This window comes from Myotis brandtii, unplaced genomic scaffold (genome assembly GCF_000412655.1).
Source record: "Myotis brandtii unplaced genomic scaffold, ASM41265v1 scaffold540, whole genome shotgun sequence".
NCBI classification, from domain to species: Eukaryota; Metazoa; Chordata; class Mammalia; order Chiroptera; family Vespertilionidae; genus Myotis; species Myotis brandtii.
The window spans coordinates 1004155-1014260 of NW_005369990.1; positions in this window are offsets into that span (position 1 = coordinate 1004155).

Consider the following 10106-nt stretch of genomic DNA (forward strand, 5'->3'; position numbering starts at 1 on the left):
GTGACTGGATAAGACGCAGGAGGGTGGTCTGAGGCTGGAAGAAGGGGCGTCCCTGGGTCTGTTTTGTCCAAACACTGTTGACGCAAGAGACAGATCCAGGACTGCCAAGGGCACGGCGGCCATAAATGTCTACTTTTAATGACCTTCTTTGACTAGACCCTCACCTGGCTTTTTACCTTGTTTCCTGCTTCTCCCATTAATGTACAGTTGGCACCAAACTGGACCTACCTGCTTTTCCCTACACATTGCCCTACGTTTCCCATCTTCGTGCCATTGCTTGTGCTGCTTCCTCTGCCCAGCATTTCCTTCCTCTCTTCTTCCCATTTCAAAGCTTTCTCTATTCCAGCTCCATGGAGTCTCCCTTGATTGACTTAATCAGAAGTTACCTCTCCCTTCTTCAACAGTTGTGGCACTTTAGAACAGGTACCAATAAATATAGTAGTATCAGTATTTATGCACAACTTCTAGTTTAGTAGGTTCTAGAGTCGGTCTTCTTGGGTTTATATCCCAGATCTACCTACTAACTAGCTAAATAACCATGCGCTAGTGAGCCTATCTAAGCCTTCGTGTTTACCCAGCTCCATGGAGTCTCCCTTGATTGACTTAATCAAAAGTTACCTCTCCCTTCTTTAACATTTGTGGCACTTTATCTTTCTCTCTCTTAGAACAGGTACCAATAAATATAGTAGTATCAGTACTTATGCACAACTTCTAGTTTAGTAGGTTCTAGAGTCGGTCTTCTTGGGTTTATATCCCAGATCTACCTACTAACTAGCTAAATAACCATGCGCTAGTGAGCCTATCTAAGCCTTCGTGTTTAAATATGTAAAATGAGAATAATAACACCTACCTTTTCGAGGTAGGGAATGGTTGCATTAAATGAGATTATGTAAGTAGATCATTTAGCACAGTGCCAGATGCATAGTTAGTGGTTCTGTGCTTAACATAATACTGTTATCATCATTCATCTTCATAATTTAAACTGTAATTTTCTTGAGGGCAAAAACTTTATTTTTATAGGATCCCCAATGCCTGGCCCATAATTGGCGCTCAATAAATGTTTGTTGAATGCAGGCACAAATAATATAAGTAAATATGACAAATTACTGACTTTTTTATTTTGCTATAAAGTGATGCAAGTTTACTACATTTTGGGGCTTTTTAGTAACCACTGTCCCTATGTTTTTGTCCAACAAGCAGGAACATTTTGAAATAGTGTGTAGTAGAATGGGCCCACTATGTTGCCATCAGTCTGGAATTTGGAAAATTACAAGCAGAATTAAAGAACAGTATTAGAATTATTTATTCTTTCTATGCCCCTTTATTGCATTCATTTTGGGAGAAATTATCTATTCTTGTTTAACAAGAAGATTACATTACATATTCATGTAGAAAGAATTTTACCAATTTGTGGAAACTTTTCAGATCTTGCCACATGTTAGATGTCAGGCAATGTCTCATTTGGAGAGAGAAAAAACAACTAGTTACTGTGATTTACAGTGAGGCAAGTTATTCTGAATTTCCTTGGTAGGAAGAAAAGGAAAACTACATTATAAAATATCATAGAGCTTCGTCTTCTAAACAGCTTCTTATCTGGAAAAGATATGTAGTCATTTTTCTGACTTAATAAGGAGATAAAGCAAGTTTCACTTATCTTAATGTTGCCCGTAATAAATATACCAGAGGAGATTCTGCTATGATATGTGACTGCTCTTTCATTAACAGATTAGGTAATTGCCCTCTTGGAATGGCCCAACTTTATTATTTAGCACCTGACTTTATCCTAAAATAATCTAGAACTTTTTTGAAAGTCAGTGTGCAGAGCTATGGTTAGAGGAAAGACATTATGTATCCCAGGCACTGATGAGAGGCTGTGGTTTTGCACATGGTTTTTGAGAGAGAGGCTGAACTTCAGAGGCAGCTGAAAAATTTGAGCCTATTTAACTGGTCAGGGTCTGAAATTCCACCACTTAGAATTCTCTTCATTCCACTTAGTTAGCGGGAGGACTTAAGAGAGTGGGAGCTTCAGCCCTGTCTGGAGCATCATCTTGTGCACCAAAAGGTTGCCGATTTCATTGCCAGTCCCATTCCCATGCCCAGGTGGCAGGCCCAATCCCTGGTCGGGGTGTGTGTGTCAGGAGGCAGCTGATTGATGTTTCTCTCTCACATCAGTGTTTCTCTCTCTCTCCCTTTCCTTCTCTTCAAAAATCAATAAAAACATATATATATTTTAAAGAGAGAGTGGGAGCCTGGTGTAGAGCAGAGGTTGGCAAACTATGGCCTATAAGCCAAATCCAGTCCATTGTCAACTTTTTATAGCCCATAGGTAAGACTGGCCTTTACATTTTTAAATGGTTGGGAAAAATCAAAAGAAGAATAATACTTCATGATGTGAAAAAGTTATATAAAATTCAAATTTTAGTATCCATTCATAAAGTTTTCTTGGAACAGCCACATTCATGAGTTTATGTATCGTCTATGGTTACTTTTGTGCTATGATGGTTGATAGTTGCAATAGAGGCCGTATAGCCCGTAAAGTCTAAATATTTAGCCCTTTACAGAAAAATTTTGCTGAACCCTGCTATAGAGGAAAAAGCATTAAAAGCCATGGAGTCAGTCTTGGGGTTGAATGGCATCTCTTCTAGTTACTAGCTCTCAGTCAAGATGACATTCATTCATTCAATAAATATGTTTGAGTTCTTACTGTTCCCTAGAATCAGTGCTTGGCATTAGAGATGTAGTAGTTTTGCATCTGAGGATTACCAATACCTAGTTTGCTGACTTATTGAGAGGATTAAGTAAATTTAAGTATTTAAAGTGCCTAGCACTTAGTAGTTGCCCCCAAAATGACTTTTGGAAATCTACTAATAACCATTCTACCCTAGTATTTTGGAAGGGATTTAGGAGTGGGGTAAAGAGGGACAGATTGATGAACTGATGCTAACTAGGAGCTAAACAGGTGACTCAAACAGGTAGTTGAGGATCTAGAGGGGAAGAGAGGCACTGGAAAGGCAGGGGAAGGGAAGCAGAAGCAAATGACTTCAGATTTGCTGCAGGCCCGTTTTGTTCAGAGGTAAACTTTTGTGGCACCCAGGCTTGAATGGCACATGGTCCCTTCACAGCCACTGGTTAAAATGTTACTGTAAGTAATGGAGCCAGAATTTTGAATCCTAGACATTCTGATTCTGATGCCATTCGTTATTATACCAGTGCCTCTCAAATTGGGGTCTAGGGTTCCCTGGATGTACTATGAGGGGTCATAGAGTTCTCTATAAGAGCCTCTAAATTTAGAGTTTTATAATAATCTTAGAAAAGAAGAGAGAAAAGGTAATCGATATATATAAAAGCCCAAGCAACCAAACGACTGAACATCCCGTTAGCTGGTCGCTATGATGCGCACTGACCACCAGGGCCACCACTTAGAATTCTCTTCATTCCACTTAGTTAGCGGGAGGACTTAAGAGAGTGGGAGCTTCAGCCCTGTCTGGAGCATCATCTTGTGCACCAAAAGGTTGCCGATTTCATTGCCAGTCCCATTCCCATGCCCAGGTGGCAGGCCCAATCCCTGGTCGGGGTGTGTGTGTCAGGAGGAGTCGGCCCCGATCAGCCCCCATCACCGGCCACGCCACGGGACTCCATCCATGCACAAATTTGTGCATCGGACCTCTAGTATAAGCATATTCTGGATACTCTAATGACTACCTGATACCCTGGTATTGCCCTGAGGTGATTTATCTATGTTTGCCTTTATGTTTAGATTGGTTCATTTTGGAGGGCTACAGAGGAAAGAGCAGCAGACTTAATAGGAAAATGATGTGTTGACACCATAGGAGGGTTAAATTCTATTACTGCTCACTCTAAGGACAAAGGTTTCTAAGTGAGAACAGAGATGGGAGAACTGAATTACACAGCATACGGGGGAATGGCATGCCACAAAGCATGGGCATGTTTAGAATGGCAAGCTAGTTTTAGCACAACCATAGCCACTGTATTAACTTGAATTTCATTAGTTTTGTGGATGTGCTTGTATTTAATTTATACATTTGCTTTGGATTCCTAAACTGTACATAAGCTATGTACATAAGGAAATTTTAAAATCTAGTTGTTTAAAACCACATTTTGCCTTATTTAAGTGACATTATGATAAAGATGATTTCAGCGATGTTCCAAATAATTCTTTATTATTATGGGCTCTTGCCTTATTTCATAATTTAAGGCTTTATTGAATAGGGGTACTCTCTAAATTCTTCCCAAAGTGTTCAAAAGAATGGCTTAGCCCTGCTGGTGTGGCTCAGTGGATTGAGCGTCATCCCATGGACCAGGAGGTCCTGGTTCTATTCCTGGTAAGGGCACATGCCCGGGTTGCAGGCTTGATCCCCAGTAGAGAGCATGCAGAAAGCAGCCGATCAATGTGTCTCTCTCATGTATCTCTCTCTCCTTCTTCCTTCCTCTCTATCTAAAAATTAATAAAAAACATATTAAAAAAAAGAATGGCCTAGAACTGGAAACAAGGCAGGAGAATTGTTTTTTAGTGTGTGAATGTCCTGTGCTTCTGTTGATGGAGTTATTTTTGCATGCACAGAGTATGCCAAAAGAAATGAATGCTGATCCTTCAATATGTTATTTAAATTATAATCCTATTACTTTGTGATGTTATTCCAGATCATTCCATTTCCGTTTCTATAATTTTTGCTTACCAATGAAATACCTTTTCATCAGGCCTGGTGCCTGTGGTACTGTCTTCAGAACAGTTCTTGGCTCTTATTTAACCAGAGAAGCAAGGGGGAAAAGAACTCTTCATACCTGAATGGTACCTGAACCATACCACCTCTTCATACCTGAACCATACCACCTCTTCATACCTGAACCATACCACCTCTTCATACATGAACTTACGTTGTAAGTATATTTGTTTGTTTATTGTCTATCCTCCCCACTAGAATGTAAACTTCATGGGAATGGTGATTTTTCTCTAGCTTATTTTGTTCAGGGGTTCAAAATTAGGGGCACTTTTGCCCCCCAGGGGACGTTTTACAATGCCTGTAAACATTTTTGGTTGTTATGACTGGGGTGGGGCCTACTACCGGTATTTAGTGGCTAGAGGCCAAGGATGCTGCTACATATCCTATAATGCACAGGACATCAATCCCCACCACCCACCCCGCCAACAATAAAGAATGCAGTTCAAAATGTAATGGTGCTGATGTTGACACACCCTCAGTTCAGAAATGGTGTCTGGCAAGTAGTAGGGACTTGTAAGCATTTGTTGAATAAATGAAAAAACAATTGGCATAGACCATGCGTCAGGGAGTATGTTAGAGGCTTTGTAGATGTAGCAAGATCATTAGTTGACATACCGGTATTAGTTTGGTTTGGACTCCCACTGTATTTTTCCTGGCTCACAGGTAGCTGTTGGGCATTTCCTGTCCTCAGAGTGTGTGATAAGGCTGAGAAGTGGCAGGAGAAAGGTTCTCTGATTGACCTTGTGGAGGGTCCTTCACTGAGATTGTGTGGTGTGTCCTAGAAGGGCCTTTCTGTGACCTTGTAGAGATGGGAGTGTGAAGTGGATTCCACAGTCATGACAAAGATGGAATTTCCAGCCTGTTGGGCTGAGGCTTTAACACTGGATTTAATTTAAATCAATATGCCAGTTCTTGTATATCTGAATTTGTGGAATAGGATTATACATTATTTGAGTTTAAAATTTGTATGCAACTATATAATGATAGGCATTTATAGTTGAGAAAGCTTGGATTTAGAGAGATGAATTAACTTACTTTAGATCATGTGGATTATAAATGAAAAATTCAGGCTCTGAACCTAACTCAGTCTGACTTCAAAGCCCCAAACTGAGACTGTGTCTCTTTGAATGAAAGAAGCTTATGGGTAAAGGGATAAACCCAAGTTTTCACACGGTACAAAAACATCCTTCCAAACCATCCATTTTCTCACTAGAGTAATGGTTTTCTCTTTCTCCCTAGGTGGGGTATTGATTAATTATCTAATGCTAGCACCTACCATGTCCAAGATGTTAAGCAACCAGAAATGGCTTACAGGTTTTATTTCATGTGTCATCTCTCATCATTTAGCGATGGCTATAAATGTCTTGAGAAGGCTTCTCAGGCTGAGTCTGGGAACAGAGCCATCATCAATTAGCTGTCTGTTATTGGGTCTGGTGGTTTGCACACATTCCACACATTTACATTCCCTGTTTGAGACACTAGGGGGCAATCAAAGATGAATAAGGTCCCCTATGGAAATATCCTTCCTTCAAGATTCAGCTCGATTCCCACTACCTCCAGAAGCTTTCCTTCTCTCCCCTTTCCAATCCTATTGCCACAGTCTAGGTGAGACGGGATATAACAATTCTCATGAAACTTAGCACTGCGGCAGCTTCGTACTCCTCATGTACGCATCTCACTTCCTCAGTAGACAATAAGACCTAGGAGTTCAGTGGGTAGTGCTCCAGGTGCTCCGATCTCTCATATGGCTTAAAGCAATAAGCATTCAATGAATATTTGTTGAGCAGAGGGTTCAGTAAATTAATTGATGGTGTGGGATATGGCATACCAGCACTTTTTGTTTCTTTTGGGTTGAAGAACATACAAACACATACATGATCCCAAAACCAAACAATTAATGCCTAGCATAGCAAGGGGCCTCCAGGATCCATTATTTTTTTTTAAACTACTATATATTATATCTCCAGTAGGCAGGCAATAATATGTATTGAATTAAAGAAATATTTGTTTAATGAATCTAATTCAGACTGGGATGGAATTATATGAGATTTATCTCAAATGATGAATGAGTTGAATAAAGTATAGGAAAAGCATTTTAGGCAGAGAGAATAACATATGCAAAGGCACAGGAACATAGAAAACACCTGTGTGCATTACTGTGCTGATAGATAGTGTAGCTAGAGCACAGTGTGTAAGGAGCAGTGGGAGGTGGTGAGTGTGGAGAGATGGGCAGGGGGCTAGGTCGTGAGGAGATTATGGGTCATGCTATGGAGTTTTCCTGGAAGAACTGGGAAGATTTTGAAGTGTGTCATGAGTTCAGATAGGCATTTCAGAAAGAGTCTGCAGTATAGAGAGTCAATTGGAGGTACGGAGAACAGTGAGAAGGCTGCCATAGTACTGTAATTCAGGCAAGAGACAATGAGAAACAATTGTGGCCTTTGCATAGGGGTTGGAGAAAAGAGAACTATTTTCCACATCGGAGTCTCATCCAATAATTTTAGTATTGCTTTGCTTATTTATTTTTGCATTCATTGCCATCTGAATTCCTGCTCTTATTATTCATCACAGCGTTTGGTGCTCATCTGGAATGCATGAGTGTTGAAACTCATTGGCATAAGTCAGGCATGGCATACAGTGCATCTGAGCGCTCCTCCCGACACAATCTTTACAGCTCAGCTCTGAACCGGCTCCCTTGGTGATGAGATAAACACATTGAGATGAAGCCACGACAGTCACCTTGGCTTGGGATACAGCAAGGAGATAGAATCTGATTCCTGCTTTGCTTGTGTTCAAAGCAGCATGACATATTTGTACAGCAGCATTCTCTCTGGAGTGTCAGGTACTTAATAAATATCACCTCTGCACATTTTTGCAAATAGAGCCAGTTGAATTCCCAGGTTTCTAAGCCCTTTGCAGAGTTTCTGAGGTGAATAAGCTTCTTCTATTTCTTTTTCTCAGTAGAAAATTATCAAAGGGTTCGTCACCTTTAGGACTAGGACAAATTCTTGACTCCTTTCTGCTGATGGAGGGGCAGGGACCATGACCCTTATGTTACAGAATGTTAAGGAAAATCTAGACCCTAAGAATTCCTTCAATTCAATTCCAATGAATACAGGCGTGGGCAAAAGTAGGTTTACAGTTGTGTGTATAGGAAACAGAGTTTATTCTTGGATTATCTATTTATTTATTACTGTGTTATTCATTATTATTATTATTAACATACTTTTTTCCACTCCTGTATTTATTAAACACCTACTATATGGCAAGCACTGTTCAGAATGAGAGATCAGTAACAACAAAATCTCTGTCCTCATGAAGCTCACATTCTAGTGAAGGGAAACAATAAATAAACATAATAAAGAAATTATAGCTAAAGTTATATGTGTGTTAGAAGTAGTAATTAAAATTAATAACATGTTAGAAAGTAATATGTTTTATGGAAAAAGCACACAAAGTTAAGTAAAAAGGTTAGGGAGATCTGCAGGGCATGTTTGCAATATTTTTTTCTATTTTCCAATAATAAAAGCATAATATGCTAATTAGACTGGACAGCTGAACATCCTTCCGGACATCCTTCTGGAAAAAGCCGTGGCAGCTGCGAGGGCCAAGGGCAGGCAGCTGCAGCAGCCAGCAGCGGCAGCAGCGGCAGGGTGATGGGGGCAGCACCTTCCCCTGATCATCCCGGTCGCCTCCCACAGAGGGAGTTCAGCCTAAGCCATCAGTATGACATCCCCTGAGGACTCCAGGACTACTGTGAGAGGGGGCAGGCCGAGCTGAGGGAAACCCTCCTATTGCTCCCCCCTCCCCCCCCGCCCAGTGTAGGAATTTTCGTGCACTGGGCCTCTAGTTATTGTATAATAAGCATGTAGAATTTTATTTATTTATTTATTTGAAATATATTTTTATTGATTTCAGAGAGGAAGGGAGAGGAAGAGAGAAATAGAAACATCAATGATGAGAGAGAATCATTGATCGGCTGCCTCCTGCATGCCCCCCACTGGGGATCGAGCCCGAAATTCGGGCATGTGTCCTTGACCGGAATCAAACTTGGGACCCTTCAGTCTGCAGACCAACACTCCATCCACTGAGCCAAACCAGCTAGGGCCATGTGTGCAATCTTAAACAGGGTGATCATAGCATGCTTGCTAAAAGATCTTTTTTTTTTTTAAATTTTCAACTTTATCCAGTTACATTTGAATAAAGAAATCCTTACTCTTGAGCAACTTAAATTGCTTAATCTCTCTCAGTCTCGGTTTTCCCATTCATCCACTCATTCAAACAACACATATTTGTTGTTTTAATGGTGTTATTTCCATCTATACTTTGGAAAATGTCAATAAATAATTGACACAATCACTGCCCCCAGGGAGTGTCTAATCTAGCAGGAAGGCAGACTTTAAAGGAGTGATTCTCACAGAATACAATGCTCTGGGAGGGGACGCTTGGAGTGCTGTGAGAGCATATCATAAGGGCTGACTAACCCAGTCTAGGAGTCAGAACAGGCCTCTGAGAAATATCATTTAAGCTGAGGCCTGAAGAATAATTGGTAAAGTAAGGAGGGCTAGGATGGGAAAGGGTGCTCCATGCAGAGATGTTCACTATGGCTGGAGCAAAGAGCATGAGGTGGAGGTTGTCTAGAGAGTAAAGTAGAGGTCAAGCCACACAGGGCCTGTAGTCACATAAATTATCTGTAAAATGAAGATGAATGATACATACACAGCATCTTGCATTGAGTAGGTACTCAATAAATGATGGGCTGTTAACCATATATATGGTGACAATCCTATATATTAAAAGCCTAATATGCTAAGTGTCTGGTCGTCCAGTCATCTGTTCAACCAATCAAAGCATAATATGCTAATGATATGCTAAGGCTGCTAAACCACTCACTATGACGTGCACTGACCATCAGGGGGCAGACGCTCAATGCAGGAGCTGCCCCCTGGTGGTCAGTGTGCTCCCACAGGGGGAGCACCACTCAGCCAGAAGCCAGGCTCACAGCTGGCAAGCACAGCAGCGGTAGCAGGAGCCTCTCCTGCCTCCACGACAGCGCTAAGGATGTCCGACTGATGGCTTAGGCCCGCTCCCTGTGGGGTTCGGTCAGTCGGACCCCTCAAGGGCTCCCAGACTATGAGAGGGTGCAGGCCTGGCTGAGGCCCCCCCACCCCGCCCTGAGTGCATGAATTTTGTGCACCAGACCTCTAGTAATAATAATGAATCAGAACAGTGTGTAATCCTAAACCAGTTGCAAGTTGGTGTCCTTAGTGTATCTTCCAGATAAGATAAGCCTTGTGTTGGCAGCAGGAAGCTGACTTGGGTTAGTGTTTAAGGGAAAGCTAAGTTGTCTATTGACTTCTGAGCTGA